Genomic DNA, 16,091 nt, shown 5'->3' on the forward strand with positions numbered 1-16,091 from the left:
AACCCACTCCAGTATTCTTGCCTGGGAAATCCCACGGACAGAGGATCCTGGCGGGCTACAGTCCAGGACCCACACAGTCACACATGACTGAGCAGGCTCCTATGCAGCCCCAGCAGGTGGCTCCTGCCTCCTGTGAAATTCAACAAGAAACTGCAAAACTTTTAAGTGCCCTTAAACACTAGCCTTCCATTCATTGTAGACTGCACCATATTTAAGCAGTTTCCACTTTTATTTGCTCAAGGTAATTTTGCTACTCCCAGTTGACTAAACTGCTTATCTTCATGGATCAGATGCCAAGATAAGCTCTATGCTATCACAGTGTTATACCAATGCTGTCCATGGGAATGGCCCTAAATGCCATTAGTTAAGCAGATCAAAAAGAAGCTGAGTCATTTCTCAAGTCTCTAGATCTTCAGCAGAGAATACTGAGAACAAAGTAATTAAGGAGGACAGGCTGGGATGGACAGAGCTCTGATAGCCAATTCTCAGAAATTGCTTCTGTCTCTAGAACTGCCTTCCCCACTTGAATTCTGAATAACTTTGAAGAGCCAGGTGAGAAGAGGGTGGTGCTATAGGAGAGACCACTGGACATATGCCAGGTAAGGCTTTGAGTTCTACTCTTAGAACTCCATTTACTGCCTGAAAAACTTTGCTGTGCCCTACCCCCATGCTTTTGAAATGACAAGAAAAATCAGAAGCATAATTATGATGATTATTGTTGCTAATAATAGTAATAAACTCCTGAAATTCATTGGGACTTACTAAGTGTGAAGCACTGTCATAAGTAAATTCCTGTAAAACGGAGACAAGCTGGAACCTGGGGCCTGGGATCCTTTGCTGCAGTGTTTGCACCTGGACAGATGTCTCCTCCAGCAGCAAAATATTAATACAAAGAAACTATAAGGGACTAAAAATAACTGTGTGCCTGTGCAGTTGGGGAAAATTATGGACAACAAGATACAAAAAGACCAACTGCCACTTACAAAGAGCCAGGAGCTAAAGCAGGGGATTGCACATGCCCACTACACATAGCACCATCAAAGCAGTAGGCAAACAAGTTGAGCCACCCCTCCAGCCCAACCCCTGGACACACCCCTACCCTCTCCATATATAAAGAGCTAGTTCACCACCACCGACCCCCCACCCCACCCCAGGTGAGCAAGGGAGCAAGGAAGCCTGTTGCTTGTTCTTGCTCCCCTCTGCTGCAGCAGGGACTCCAATAAAGCCTTGTCTGAATTTTTTGTCCAGCCTCTTATCAATTCCTATTGATTAAGGAGGCCATAAAACCTGATCAGTAACAAAGCTGCATACTATTACTATCTGTTTTGGCCACTGAGGCTCAGAGGGTTAAAGAACTTGGCTCTAGGTCATACTGCTAGTCATTTGTAGAGCCTGGATTCATATATTCGTTCTATCTGACTCCAAAGTTCAGGACCTTAACTGTTACATACGTTTTATACACAAGTTCACAGAAATTAGTGTATGTTCCAACTGTTTTATTTTAGAAAAAAAAAGTGCTTCTGGGGTTTAAACTGTAGCTCTTCAGAGTCTTATCAATTAGGAGTTCCTGTGTTTCTTCAGATATCCCCAAGTCTCCTGGTTTTAATTCCTGATTTGCTCCTACACCTTGAATAAGCACCAGTTCACCTTGAAGGAGCATTAGTTTAAGCAGGTACCTGAATGCTGGGATTCTGAGTTTCACCTAAAACTTGAGCCTTCCCAGATTTAGGATCATTATTGGAATAAGCCATATTTTTCCAAACCTAATCAAAATACCCCTTTGTTTCCAGTGATTGCAACGCTTAGCTATTGTTGCTATTCCTTTCATCTTTATTTATAGAACAAACAGAAGGTTTTAGATTACTGTATTTAGAAATGCCATCTGGTAGGCAACTATTGAAAAAAAATGTTTTGTTCCTTTCATGTAACTTTGTTTTGTAACTTTCATGGTCTTTTCATCCATTACTTTGAAATGTGATTAAGTTTCAGGATGGTTGTTTGCTTCTTTTTATGGTGGATCTTTTGCCCTTTTGAACTTGGGGGAAGAGTTATCCTTGGGAGATTTGTGTTCATACGCTCTTTTACTCTTTGTGTATCTCTTCTTTTTGTTGTTGTTGTTACTCATTTCCTCTCAGCTAATCTATATGCCTTTTACTGATACCTTTTTGGTAACTTCATTGTTTAAACTCAGAAGAACAGGTAAATAAAAGCAAAAACAAAATACCGATAACCAACCCTCCCTTTTTGCAGTGTTTTAAGCCCCATTTGGATCTAAAGATATAAATGGTAGTGTTGGAATTTAGTTTGCTGCTATATATTTAGAAATCCTTAAGGACACATTTATTAGTTTTTAAAAAAAAGATTGAAAGATTAGCCATTTAGAGTGGTATATTTGGTACTTTCAGATGATCATAGTTAAATGGAATCACTTTAGTCATGAAGACAAGACAGTTTTTATATTTGCTTTCGTCATTCTAGAGCATCAAATCTTACCCTCTCCATTTGTTGGTTTTTATCTGTTGCATTATTCCAAGGGACAGAGAAACACACACACACACACACACACACACACACATAAATGATACATAGTGGACAGAATGTCTCAGCATTAGGTAACTTTGTAAATTTTGTAAGTTAGCAAAGTAAATTCCTTTATACTTTCTCCTCATGTTTTATGAAAGAAAAACTAGAAAACACTTAAAGGTCCTGAATTCTTATTAAACAATAAAACTGAACTTTTTAGAAATGAATGGCTAAATGAGATTATAAACTTTAGTATAGTCATTTTCTCAATTCTAGGGACCTTAAATTTTTTCAATTCAGTGCTTCCGGATACAGATGTGAGGAGTCCTCCTACTTTACTCCACTATTCCTACTAGATATGCATGACATACATACATGGGGTCTTTGCAGACCAGGAGGTCACCTGGGGCATTGTCTGCTAGGCTGAGGCAGCATGGTGGGGATGATACATGATTTACTCAAATGTGGGCTAAATACAGTCCTGGAGCATGGGCACTTAGCACTCCTGCTGTATTATTAACAGTCAGAGTGATTCACATCAAAGCAGTGTACAGGCCTTGGGTGAGGACAGTGGAAGTTTCTGCCTCAGACCTAGGCTGGGTGGTCAGTATATGTGACTGGACACTGGAACAATGTTCTCTGCATTGTCATATGACTCTTCTTTAGGAAAGGGATCATCTCCCTTTTGAGCACTTTTCATGACGAGTTTCCATATTCCTAAGCTACTTTCTGGAGACACCTCCTAGTCAACTTCCTCTAAGTCCTTATTCTCGTCTTGGGAATCCCTCTGTTGATCTTCATAATGTCTGTGGACTCTCCCATCCATTCTTTACTCTTGCATGACAGATCTTGATGGCTCTTCAATTTCAAGAGCAAGAGTTATTAGCAACGCCTAACCAGATCCTACTCCCTCGAGGGCAGGGAAGGCTCAGTCTTCAGACTGTCCCATGGGCTGGGGGGAACATGATGCGTGCCATACATGTATATTTAAAAAAAAAAAGGAAAGTAAAAACAGCAGTTTCCCTATTAATACAGTCTGAATGTTTATGTCCTGCCACATTCATTTAAGAACAGATGAAATATAGATGTAATCATAGTAGCATGCAATGAGCAGAATATTGAAGTGATATTCCAACTTCAGGAGTAACAAGCTATGTAACATTATACAGGCCAGTTAGTCTCTTTGGACCAGTTTTTCCAACTGTGAAATCAAGGAGTAGGGCTTGGTAAGCTCTCAAGTTCTATGATTCTACGATCATGAAAGAATTTAAATTTATGATACATGCCACTTTTATAAATATATTTAATTATGTTTTTAATATTATGGCTCAAAACTCTTTATTATACTGCACAAACTTTTGTTTAATAGTATCAGAATTATCAGCAAATAGAATTTTCCTTCTTCCTTTTATGGCTGATTTTAGTACCTTTAGTCTCTACTTTCTTCCTGATGGTTTCTAAAAAACAGGAAAAAGAGAGTTTAAAGGATCTTTTAAAAAAACAATCAGATCCTATGAATCCATCTTTGCAATTTATAAAGTAAGTGCAATTTATTCTGAAATGGACTACTTTCTACTTATCTATCTCTTTATCTCTGTCATTGATCAATGGAAAATATTTTACGTAAAGGTATGACAATGAATTTTCTATTGTCATATCTATATTTTATTAGAATATACAGAAACTGTAAAATCCTCTTTTCATTGAATTCCCATTTCATATTCTAAAGGCAAATACCATTCCTTTGTCTAATTATAGTTTCAGAGAATTTTTTAATAAAATGCTGGCAAAATGTAAGTCTTTAAAGGAAAAATTTTCTTTGTATAGATTAAAAATGGATACAAGTAAATATATTAAAAATAATTGAAAGCAGGGTCTTGAAGAGATATTTGCACTCCTGTGTTTATAGTAGTACTATTCGAAATGGTCAAGAGATGGAAGCAGCCCAAATGTCCATCAAGAGATGAGTGAAGACAAAGTAAGGTATATAATACAATGGAATATTCAGCCTTAAAAAGGAAAGAAATCCTGTTACATGCTATAACATAAGAGAACCTTGAGGACATTATGGTGAGTGAAATAAGCCAGTTACAAGGGGACACATAGTCTATGATTTCACATATGAGGGACCTAGAGTGATCAAATCATAGAAATAGAAATTAGAGTGATGGTTACCAGGGGCCAGGGCAAGTGAGAAAAGAAACATTGCTGTTTAATGTGTATGTGCTGTGCTAAGTTGCCTCAGTAGTGTCCGACTCTGCGACCCCATGGACAGTAGCCAGCCAGGCTCCTCTCACCATGGGATTCTCCAGGCAAGATTCCTGGAATGGGGTGCCATTTCCTTCTCCAGGGGATCTTCCCAGCCCAGGGATGGAACCTGTAGTTCTTCTCTCTCCTGCATTGGCGGGCAGGTTCTTTACAACTAGCGCCACCTGGGAACCCTTAATGTGTATAGAGTTTCACATTTAAAAGATGAGAAAGCTCTGGAGATTTATTTCACAGCAGTGTGACTATAGTTAGCACTTCTGAACTATACACTTAAAAATGTTAAGATGGTAAATTTTATGTTATGTGCTACTGTCATTATTTAGGTAAATAGATGCAAGGGACAAAACAGGAGTTTAAGGCAGTGATTATTCAGAAAGTTAATTTGGCACTCATTACATATTTTCATTTGTATGCATTTTGTTTCATTTACCTTCACAGAGCTTAAGAGAATATAAGAATATATGTGAAAAGATACATTTTTATTAAACAGTGTTGAAAATCTACAAACCCACAGACAATTTCAAACTAATTTAGACCGAATTGTCAGTGTTGTGTGGTGGAAGGTGCCTTTGCTTTGAGGTACAAAACCGAAATTTAAATACTTTTCCTGTCAGCCCTATTACCTACTAAACTGTAATTTCCTTAGGTGCAAGACCTATTTTACTTGCAAGACCTATTTTACTCATCCTCCTGAGATGCCTAGAATGGAATCCTAAATATTACTTGTTGGAATTGAATTATACTTTTAATTGAGTTGTATTTTGAAGAAAAAGTATGAAAGAAGAGTGAAACTCTACAACCCAGTAGAAATATACCTGACATTGGTCATGTTGGCAGTAGCCAGGAAGAGCCAGAAATGTGGACAGGCCAAGACATGGAAACAACCAGACAAGGCCAAAGTCAGGATCACAATATTAAGACCAGTTTCCAGCTTCACTTGGAAAGCAGAACTTTTTGAAAATCACAAAATGCATTGTCAAGAAATTGTGTAGTGGGAATAAAACAAAACTAGGATATGACCCTGAGTGAAAAGAAGAACTAGGTCGTAAGGACAAGGAAAAGAATGAGCCATAATCCAGGAAGGGTGGTTGCTTAAAATGTGGCATATGTGATTGGAACCAACAGGTCAGCCAGCCTGTGAAGATAGGATGTTGTCCTGTGACAAGGCTATTAAATTGATGATGATATTGGGTAGGGGATGGTCATGGTCTCCTTTAAGAGAGATTGTGATTCAGCTTAAAGTTATGGGCCAGCTCAAGTGAAAGGGAGACACACACACCACAGTGCACTTTGAGGGCTTTCTGAATCCACCAAATGACTCCCTAGAAAAGTGTGGACCTCAGGTGCTCCCTGCTCTTCTGTGTTTAATAATGAGATTAATATCCTTCCTGTTCCCAACAAGCAGGGCTTATGAGAAGCCTCTGCTTAAATTCTCAGCTAAACCTTAGCACTGTCCACCTGGCCGCTAGCTACCATATCATCCAGCTTAGTTGGTAGGAGAAACATGATTAACTTCTATACAGGTTGACTCCAGAATTTTTTCATTATATATACTCTATCACTAAAAAGTTTTTAGCATATCTCTTATATTTATTTATGTTCTATAATGTATTATTTAGTAATTGATTATATGTATATGCAACATAAATAAAAGTAGAAATCTGAAAGCTTGGGATAAAAATAAGATATAAACAAGTTTTAATATCTTCTTTCTGCAATCCAAAGGACTATCCTGTAAACTCTAGAGATCAAGTTACCCTGTTTAGAAAACTCTTTTCTTGAAGATGATACTTGCATATCTGAGCATGGCAAGAACAAGGAAATGAGGTCATTTTTATGGGAATGCTTCATTTTAAGAAAGCATAATATACATCTCCAAGTATATATATATACCAGACAAATTAAATATGGTATAATTTGTATTTCAATGAGTGTCTATTTCTTTGACCTTTTGGAAGACACATTGGGTTTCTTCCATCTTTCTATTCCCAGTGCCTTGATAGTAAAAAGATTCCTCATAGTTCTTTCTTTTAAAGGTGCTTTTACATCTAATATAAAGTTTGCTTTTACAAAAGCAGTTTTCAAAACACTCTTCAGAAACACCCTCTGTTTATTTTCCTATATAATCCTGGAGACAAGCAGTCTGTCCTACTCTTTTCATCGTGTTGAACAGCAAGAGTTCTCCCGATGTGCTGTGCCCACTCTGGGCCCCTTTCCCTTTTCCCCTTCTAATCTCTCAGCCAGGGATATCCCTCCCTTCCTTTACTTGCTCATTCATTCTTCAAATCTCAAATCTATCTTCTCTTTCTTTGTCTGATCCTTATGGAGCCCAAATGCCCCACCTACCTGCTCCTCTTGTACCCACGGCCACCACAAACCCTGCATTTGCACCTTTGACCATTTACTTTCCTGTCTCCCACTTCCCACTCCCCCACAATGGCCATAAAATGTCAATAAAAATAAAGATCTTGTCTAGCCTGATTGCTCTGTGATCACAGGAGCCTTCGAAAGCAGACGAGGAAGGCAAAAGACCTGGTGGAGGGATGATACAGAAAGAGTGCTGCAAACCTTGAGAATGACTTGACTCCTCATTTCTGGCTTTCAAGCTAGAGGCAGGGGACTATAAGCCAAAGAATGCAGGCAGCCTCCAGAGTGTGAAAATAGCTGACAAGAAACTGGGAAAATCAGTCGTACAACCACATGGAACTGAACTCTGCCCCACAGCCTGAATGAGCTTCAAAGCAGGTTTATCCTCAGAACCTTGAGAAAACCTTGATTTTTGAATCATAGAGCAAAAAGCCAGCTGAGCCATGCTGTGCCTAGACTTCTGACTTAGTAAACGGCTGTAATTTTTAAGTAAAAAAAATAAAGAGCTCCCATTTAATGTTGCCACTGTGCTAAAACCTTTGCAATAATTCTCTCATTTGAAGGCAGGCTTCAGTTGTGTATTTGTGTGTGTGTGTGTGTGGGCATGTGCACACGCATCCGCACATGTGGAGATAGAACTGTTGTTTAAGTTTTTCTCCCATTCTCCCCATTAGTTTATATTTATGCAATTATTATAGAATGTGTAATAGACAGGACGTTCACAAATATCATTTACTATAGCTGTGTCACTAGGAAAAGCACAAGAGAGAAATAAGCAATCTACTTAATAATTTCCATTTTTAAAAACACTGAACACTAGCTTTTGGAACTTTCACTGGCAAAAAATACAACTTCTTGCTTCAATTTGCAACAGTGATGGTCTTTGAAAAACTGTTTATCCAGGTAGTTTATTTCTTTCTTCTAACAATTTGTATATTCTTCTTACTAGCGTGGAAGCCTAAATGGAAAAACATTAATAATATTTTGTTTATGAACACAAGTGGGTTGACTCTAATAAAAATACTGATTCATGTCTTCCTTCTCTGTGAGAAATGCCACCCATAAAGTTAGCTGGCACTTGCTTCTAATAATAATATAATTTCATGAAAGCCAGAAAAAGTACATACCTTCCACTTGCAAAAGTGTGAATTATTTATTTTTCTTAACAAAAAAATATAAAGCACATCAGTGTTCAACATTAGCTGAAAACAATTTAGCAGCAAATTTTAACTAGACTATGTAAGACATCAAAAAGGCTTATCATAACATAGACTGTAAGAATGTTTATCCCTTTCTATAGAGCACAAACATAAAATTTTAAATCTAAAAAAGTTTAAAAGATAAGGAATAACCAGCTTTAATTGTTAGTTTATTTCCTGTTTTAAAAAAAGAGAGATTCACATATGCTATATAGATTTAAACCTTCCTCTTCTCCACGAAAAGTATCCAATTTATGTAGGTTTTTTACATTGTGCAGGTGGAGTTGATAGACAAAAAAGTGTGCTTCATGGTTATGAAAATCATCACATATACTAACAAGTCCCATCACTTACCTCTCTAGTCAGAGAGCATTTCTGCTCAGTCACATGGTTAACATCTGGAAACCACTTGGGGTAATAGCTACCACCAATTTGTTTCTTATTCAGGGAAAACTTGGTAGAATGGGGCTAGAGAAAGTAAATTCCATGTTCCCTTCAACACACACACACACAGACTCAAATCTCTTCATTGTCTTTAAGCCATTCGTTAGACCAGAGAAAAGATTGAACTATCAATAAATATATTCCTTGTCTTAAAACAAACTTCCAGAAAACATAAAAACATACTGCAAATGAAATGCCTTGATTATTTCAGTCCACACAAGTCATGATTTTTCATTTCGACCCATGGCCCTGGTCATAAACACAAGGTACATGCAGTTTTTCTTATAAGCTGTGCATTGTGCAAAGCACCAAGTTTCCCTCATCACATCATTCAGAGGCTTGTTCATTTCTGAGTCAGGAAAAGAAGAAAACCAGGGAGTGTGGTATTAAAACTTCAGCCAGACTCTTTGTGCCTAATGGCAGCCATTTCTTTACTGCGTCCCACTGATCTCCAAGGCATTTTCAATAGGATCAATTCAAGAAGCCTCTCTGGGGATTTCATTTCAAAGATTCACATGATCTAAAGAAGAAAGAAAGAAAAGGCACACAAGTACTGTAAAGAAACAAGTGTTGTTTTTTTTTCCCCCTTTTCTGTAGTGGTCCATGTCACAAGTTAGAAAAAAGGTTTCTCTTTATATTCAAGGGTTATGCTAATCATGCCAATAATTTGGGGATCTGAACCTTAAATGAAGTCCTTTGAAGAGAGAACTTTAATTTGTGGCTATGGCTGTTGTTCTCCAAGGCTGTCATTGTTTATAATTATTTTCTTTCTTAACCTGTGGTTGACTAAATCCAGTCCTCAAAAGATGTCACCACATGCCACATGGCTACAGCCCAGGCTACTCTGCTCAGCTGTCTTGATTACCTCCTACATTGTTTGAAAAAAGTGCTTTATTTTATCCCTAAGAGGGTTTTTGTCAGGCCTGGCTGTTTTGCTCTTGATTCACTTAAGCTCACTTAAGCCTTTTAGTTATTTTGTGCCTAGTCCAGTGAAGTTGTATTGTGATGGCCGTTATTTGAACTCAAGTAGAGAAAAAAAATCTCATACTAAGTGATACAAAATCAGGGATTACTCACATATCCATGTGTCTCATTAATTTAAAATTATCTAGTATTCACCACTTCTCAAAATGAAGTCACAGTCTTTTAAATATATATATATATACACACACACATCTCTCTCTTCATATATATATGTGTGTGTGTGTATGTATGTATATATAATCTTCTCTTCCAAAGTTTAGCCAAGTTAGGTGGTAGTGGTTTAGTCGCTAAGTTTTGTCTTACTCTTGTGACCCCACGGACTGTAGCCTGCCAGGCTCCATTGTCCATGAGATTTCCCAGGCAAGAATACTTGGGTGGGTTACCACTTCCTTCTCCAGGGAATCTTCCCAACCCAGGGATCGAACTAGCATCTCCTGGACTGCAGGCAGATTCTTTACGGCTGAGCCACCAGGGAAGACAAAATGTCAATAGCACTGGTAGGTTGCCAGCTATATTCTGAGCACTAAAACAAAGATAATTAACAAGTCTATATGCTTAAAGAACTTATGTTTCCTCTCTATAGCTTGGAGTATAAAGCAGGGTGATGAGAAAAAAATATATTTCAATGCCACCTACTTAATAGTTAGAAACTACTACAATTAACCAAAATCCTTCTTGTTTTTACCGTTTCGGTATATGTAATTGTAGACTGAGTAATAACTTGTAGTAAGTAACACTGAGATTAGTAACAGTGATGGGGAAATGGGTTCGTTCCTGGAAATCATCTGCATTTGTTTATGAGGAAATACTCCAGTGATGCATTTTATTAAATTATGAAACATAAAAATGATAATATGACTGCACATGTAACTGTAGTCTTTGCTTGTGTCCTATAAAGTATATTCAAAATCTTTGGGGAATTTGGGGAAAGTCACTTTTCAGTGACTTATTCATGTAATTCCACATTTTAAAAACTGTAGTCAGAGTTCCCTCATTTGTCCGACTACTAATCAGTTAGCACATGATTTAGACTGCCTGAATGGTACTTCTCCCAATAGTAGTCATGCTTTTTAGTTTTCTCAATTAGTATTTATATTTTTGTCTTTATTTACTACTGTAGTATTATCTGACGCTGTATTAGATTATGTATGCTTGACTCCACTGAAGATACTTATTCAGCCAAATGATAGAATATTCAGAATGCACTGTGCTAAATACCGAGGGTGAGTAAAGGATATATCAAACTTTAGTCCTACCCTTAGGAGTTCACATTTTGTAGGGAGACAAGAGGTGTATATATCTATAATGCAAGGTAAATACTAGTAACTTCTTTAAGAAGGTTTCAGACACAATTTTAACAAGTTTAGAGGAGAGACATTATATTTCTAGCTATGGAAAATCAGGGAAGGTATATATAAAATAGATAATCATAGTTATTTAAATGTAATTGGGAATTCCCAGCTACTGGACTCCAGCAATATCTAGAAGCCTTGGAAGAGGGTCCTGAGTTGCTCTGTCACCTCCCTTCGGTGAAGTCCAGTGTTTCTCTCTGGGGATGGGATGTACCCTGACTGTGTATGCTCTTGGCTCTTTCCTTGCTTACCTTGTTCTAGCTCTGTCAGGTGGGTTCCTAGCCCCTGCATAAAGGGATTTCTCCTCATGATAAATGTGGGTCATCTTGCTTTAATGGTGTCATTCTTGTGACTTAAGACATTCTAGTACATTTATGCACTTGGACATGGTAAGCCTGCACTAGATGTTTGCAGATTGAGTGCTGAGTGAGAATGAGTGAATGGTCATCAGAGAGGAAACAAACCAACCCAAGAAGATCAGTTGTGTCCTGGTTTCAGTATTGAATGTAAATTACCTAAGAGGACTCAGCCTTCCTTTCTGAATGCCGTTATAGGTGTTTGATAAGTGTTTGTTGTGCATGGTGTTCCTCAAAAACCTCAGTGTGTGCATTCGTATTATAGCATTTACATTGTTAGGGAAAACTCAATCTCCTTGTAAAAGGGATAATCCTGTTTCACTACTGGATAAATAGATCATTATTCAGTGTTTCCAACAGCTTTCCTAGAAATGACCCCTTTGGGGTTCAAAAAAGGAACAAAAGTGATTAGATTTTATAAATGTTATGCCACTTCTTATTACTTATAGTATTCAATAAAAAGAAAATCCCACAAGACCGTTCCGTTTGTCCCAGGGGTCTAATACCATAAAATTTCATTCTTACAGCATCTACATTTTGCCATTTGTTTGTCAAAAATGGGGTGGAGGTAAAAGTATTCTTTTTGCCAGTTTATGTGATGCCATAAAGCAGCATTTTTCATTTTTCAACACTTATTAGCTCAGCTCCCCAGCTGTGCAGCACCACGCCCTGGTGTGAAATTGAGAGGGAGCACTCTGACAAGTTTATATTGGCCTAAATTTATAACTTTTCTTTTAGATGGGGGAAGGGTTGTGTGTGTTTTTTTTAAAAGAACATTATAATTGTGTGATTTTGTATCACAAAACTTCTATTATGTGGAGTAAATAGCTTATGAGAATGATTATCAGGATATCGTGTTTGGCTCCCGTAAACAAATATAAACAGCTATGTAAATAGAGAAAAAGTGAAGCAGGAAGTTAGTTAACTAGTTAATGAACTGATTTGACCCATTTAATCTGGGTATTTTTATATCCTGCAAAATATATATATAGCGTTGCATGATGAATATGCTAGAAATTGTGAGCCAGTAGAGAAAAATATAAGTTCAAACTCTACTTAAATAGTTGGATTTTACTGTAATTATTCCTATAATCACTTCAAATCTATATTTTCCTTGTTTTTTGGAGAGAAATTTCAAAAGGAACAACTTTTAATTGATTTCACAGAAGGTTTGGTATGGTCAGCAGAAAATGAGTTAAAACAATTACTGTAGCATGATGTAGCACATTAAAATGAAATGATTGACGACAAGCTAAAAATTTTAAGATAAACAAACTTAATCCTTGGCTTTTTCTTTCCTGCTCTCACACACACCCTAACACGTGACAAACAAGGGAGAGATTCTTAAAGCATTTTTAAGATCCATCTTGAGTGAGACAGTACAAGTAAACTCAGATAAAGCTTTTTATATTTATGTTGTGTGAAAGGCTTAGAAATCCACACAAAATCAAGCTTTCAGTCTTCTATGAAATAATACTTTACACTGAGAGGTAGAGTAGAAGAGCCTTTACAAATCCTATACAAGGCTTGAGAAATGTGATCAAATTCTCCCAGCTGTGATTGGTGGTGGCTGGAGTGGGGAGATCCATGCATTAAGACTTGGATAATGCTCAAGCTGGCACTGATAGTAAATAAGAATGTTTATGTGCAGTCAGAGTAAACCAGAAGGAACTTTAACTGGCTTCATAGCTTAGTTTGCACATGTCTAGCATAAAATAACAATAGGAAATCTTCTAAAATAATTTCAAAAATCCAGGGCCTTCTTCAATGTAGTGAGCACTTTTAATCCTAATCCTAATTTTATTCCAGGTGGAAAGCCAGCACACTTGGACATTTCAGTTTCAGCAAGCATTTATAAAAATGGCATTGACTTTTATGCAAAGTAAAAAGATTATTCTATAGAAATAAATGAGACATCTTTAAGAGAACTCACTGAAACCCAAATTCCATCATTTAACAAGGCTTCCTTGAGGTACAAGGAAACTGCAACAGCAGGCAAATTGGTCTAGGATGCAACCAGTTATATGGAGAAACCTGTTTTGGAGCAGAGGGAACTGCATCTGGAAAGAAGAAGAAATGGTTTTACATATGTCACTTGGAACTTTGAACAACAGAAGAAAATAAGAACAATTTCTCAAGTAAAAACCACATGGCCAAAAGTTATACATTGGTCATCCCAACCAGCCTTTATACATAGACCATATTTTAACTTGGAAAGACACAAAGGACAAGCTAGCTTTTAGGAACATCTCAGATCAGAGTTGATTCTTCTTTTTAAATAGAGGAGTGACACGGTCATGTATGTAACAAACTAGCTCTGGCAACATAGAAATAACTTAAAGGACACTAATTGGGTAGATTGAAAGAGGCAACAGGGAGAGACTCATTAGGTCCTTTTTAATGGACTAGGGAGAGACAAAGATTACCTGAATTTAGGTAGTGATTTTCACGATGGAGGTGAAGGCAGATTGGGAAATCGTAATGGGTTAGGACTGGGTTACCCACTGAAACTGGAGATGAGGTATAGGAAATAATCTAAAAATGACTGCCTGCCAGTGTTCTGGTCAAGTTATTCCCAGGTGGCGCTAGTGATAAAGAATCCACCTGCCCATGCAGGAGACACAAGAAACGCAGGTTTGATCTCTGGGTTGGGAAGATCCCCTGGAGAAGGAAATGGCAACCTGTTCCAGTACTCTTGCCTAGAAAATTCCATGGACAGAGGAGCCTGGTGGGCTACATACAGTCCACGGGGCTGTAGAGAGTTGGACACAACTGATCAATTAAACACAGCAATAACAAGCACAAAGAATATAGAAGAAGGAGCGAGAGTAAAGATAATGAGTCCACCTTTGCTCAGGTTATTTGAAGTGTCAACAGAAGTTGGTGACTGTTGGAAATACGTGTCTAAAGTTTAGACTGAGGGTGGAAGTAAACTTTGGGAGTCATCAATATTGGGGAATCAGATAAAACCATGGGAACTGAAGAAATTACTGTTAGAGAAAATTGGTAGTAGGAGAGAAGAGAAACTAGAAAAAAACATTTTTAAAGGCCCATATTAAAAGACTAGGCCAGGGAAGAGAAATCAGTGAAAAATTCTCAGGAGGAGTCATAAAGGTAGAAGGAAATATAGAGGAATGTCATGAAAGCAAAGAAGGCAATTATTTTGAGACAGTTATTTAGGTAAACACCTGTGAGTGCTATAGAATGAAAATGAGGCCATTGGATTTAGTAGGTAGGAGGGAGGTGACCAGAAACATTTTTTTTTTCAGTTTTATTGAGATATAGTTGACATATAGCACCATATAAGTTTAGGGTATACAGCATAATGACCTGACTTACATGTATTGTAAAATAATGATCACAATAAGTTTAGTTAACATACATCATCTCATATAGATACACAATGTTTCTCCCTTATGGTAAGAACTTTTAGGATTTACTCTCTTAGCAACTTTTCAATATACTCCACAGCAGCGTTAACTATAGTCATCCTGTTGTATGGTACATCCCCAGTGCTTATTTATAACTCAAAGTTGGTACCTTTTTGACTACCTTCACTCAGTTCCCTCACTGCTCATAACTCTGGTAACCACAAGTTTAATCTCTGTGTCTGTGAGCTTGTTTGTTTTCAGATTCCACACATAAGTGAGATAATACACTATCTGTCCTTCTCTGTCTGACTTATTTCACTTAGTATCACGTCTTGAAGGTCCATCCATGTTGTCACAAATGGCAGGCTCTCCTTCCTTTTAGTGGTTGAATAATATTCCGATGCACACTTATACATTTTGGAGAGCATTTTCCATGAAGCAGTGAGGCCAGGCATCAGGTTGCTCAGGTTGGGAATCTGGACTGGAAAAGTGAGCACAGCCAGTGTGGTCTTTAAAAAGTTTACTTGTCAAATCCAGAAGGAGACAAAGCTTTAAAAAGGGGTATTTGAAACTATGGGGGTGGTTTGAGCATATTATACAAGTTGACAAGAGAAGCCAGGAGAGGGAGAACTGGAACAATGGCTTGGACAAGAACTCAAAGAAGATGGAAGAGGAAGGGAACAAGAGCCTCACAGAGTAGGAATGCTCTTCCCTGTAAGACTGGAAAGGAGCATAGGCACATTGGAGTGTGGGGATCGTGAAACCGAGCGACTGTACCTTACAATGGCCATTTGCTAAGAATGAAAAGAATCTGTAAAGGAAAGGAAAAGGCAGCTGCATAAGAATGGGGAAGAATTACTGCTCCTGCTGCTGCTGCTAAGTCGCTTCAGTCGTGTCCGACTCTGTGCGACCCCGTAGACAGCAGCCCACCAGGCTCCACCGTTCCTGGGATTCTCCAGGCAAGAATACTGGAGTGGGTTGCCATTTCCTTCTCCAGTGCATGAAAGGGAAAAGTGAAAGTGAAGTCGCTCAGTCGTGTCCGACTCTTAGCGACCCCATGGACTGAAACCTGCCAGGCTCCTCTGTCCACGGGATTCTCCAGGCAAGAGTACTGGAGTGGGGGTGCCATTGCCTTCTCTGGAAGAATTACTAAGTAGTCGTAAATGCATATAGAAAATTTAAAGGAGCTGATATACGTTGTCATCAAATTTGTACCCATAGCTACTG

This window comes from Giraffa tippelskirchi, chromosome 5, assembly GCF_054371585.1.
Source record: "Giraffa tippelskirchi isolate mGirTip1 chromosome 5, T2T-mGirTip1v1.2.pri, whole genome shotgun sequence".
Lineage (NCBI taxonomy): Eukaryota > Metazoa > Chordata > Mammalia > Artiodactyla > Giraffidae > Giraffa > Giraffa tippelskirchi.